At 50.9% G+C, this 952-nt stretch overlaps 2 non-coding genes and 2 pseudogenes across 2 annotated transcripts; all 4 read right to left on the reverse strand.

Moving 5' to 3' along the window:
* Positions 1–107: 107 nt before the first annotated feature.
* LOC111476157 lies at positions 108–227 on the reverse strand (annotated as a pseudogene).
* A 133-nt stretch (positions 228–360) lies between these two features.
* On the reverse strand, positions 361–479 carry LOC111476156. The gene has a single exon (XR_002716936.1). It is a non-coding gene; the product is annotated as a 5S ribosomal RNA (ribosomal RNA).
* A 133-nt stretch (positions 480–612) lies between these two features.
* Positions 613–731, reverse strand: LOC111476155. The gene has a single exon (XR_002716935.1). It is a non-coding gene; the product is annotated as a 5S ribosomal RNA (ribosomal RNA).
* Positions 732–854: 123 nt separating this feature from the next.
* LOC111476158 lies at positions 855–952 on the reverse strand (annotated as a pseudogene; the record flags this gene model as incomplete).

The following is a 952-nucleotide window of genomic DNA, read 5'->3' on the forward strand; positions in this document are numbered from 1 at the left end:
CACAAAATCGGATTTAACGCATGCGGGGCGGCATGATCGAAACGCGATGGGCGTGAGCGGGGGAGGTTCTCATTTGTAGAAAAAGGAAGAAAAGAACTGGGAGAAATTGAAAGAAAAAAAGGGGTGCTCCCAAGTGGTCACCCAACTTAGTACTACTCTCGCCCAAGCACGTTTAGCTGCGGAGTTCTGATGGGATCCGGTGCATTAGTGCTGGTATGATCGCACCCGACATGCCATGCGCACAAAATCGGATTTAACGCATGCGGGGCGGCATGATCGAAACGCGATGGGCGTGAGCGGGGGAGGTTCTCATTTGTAGAGAAAGGAAGAAAAGAACTGGGAGAAATTGAAAGAAAAAAAGGGGTGCAACACGAGGACTTCCCAAGTGGTCACCCAACTTAGTACTACTCTCGCCCAAGCACGCTTAGCTGCGGAGTTCTGATGAGATCCGGTGCATTAGTCCTGGTATGATCGCACCCGACATATCATGCGCACAAAATCGGATTTAACGCATGCGGGGCGGCATGATCGAAACGCGATGGGCGTGAGCGGGGGAGGTTCTCATTTCTAGAGAAAGGAAGAAAAGAACTGGGAGAAATTGAAAGAAAAAAAGGGGTGCAACACGAGGACTTCCCAAGTGGTCACCCAACTTAGTACTACTCTCGCCCAAGCACGCTTAACTGCGGAGTTCTGATGGGATCCGGTGCATTAGTGCTGGTATGATCGCACCCGACATGCCATGCGCACAAAATCGAATTTAACGCATGCGGGGCGGCATGATCGAAACGCGATGGGCGTGAGCGGGGGAGGGGTTCTCATTTGTAAAGAAAGGAAGAAAAGAACTGGGAGAAATTGAAAGAAAAAAAGGGGTGCTCCCAAGTGGTCACCCAACTTAGTACTACTCTCGCCCAAGCACGCTTAACTGCGGAGTTCTGATGGGATCCGGTGCATT

The sequence above is a fragment of the Cucurbita maxima genome, unplaced genomic scaffold, assembly GCF_002738345.1.
Source record: "Cucurbita maxima cultivar Rimu unplaced genomic scaffold, Cmax_1.0 Cma_Scf05802, whole genome shotgun sequence".
In the NCBI taxonomy this organism is placed as follows: domain Eukaryota; kingdom Viridiplantae; phylum Streptophyta; class Magnoliopsida; order Cucurbitales; family Cucurbitaceae; genus Cucurbita; species Cucurbita maxima.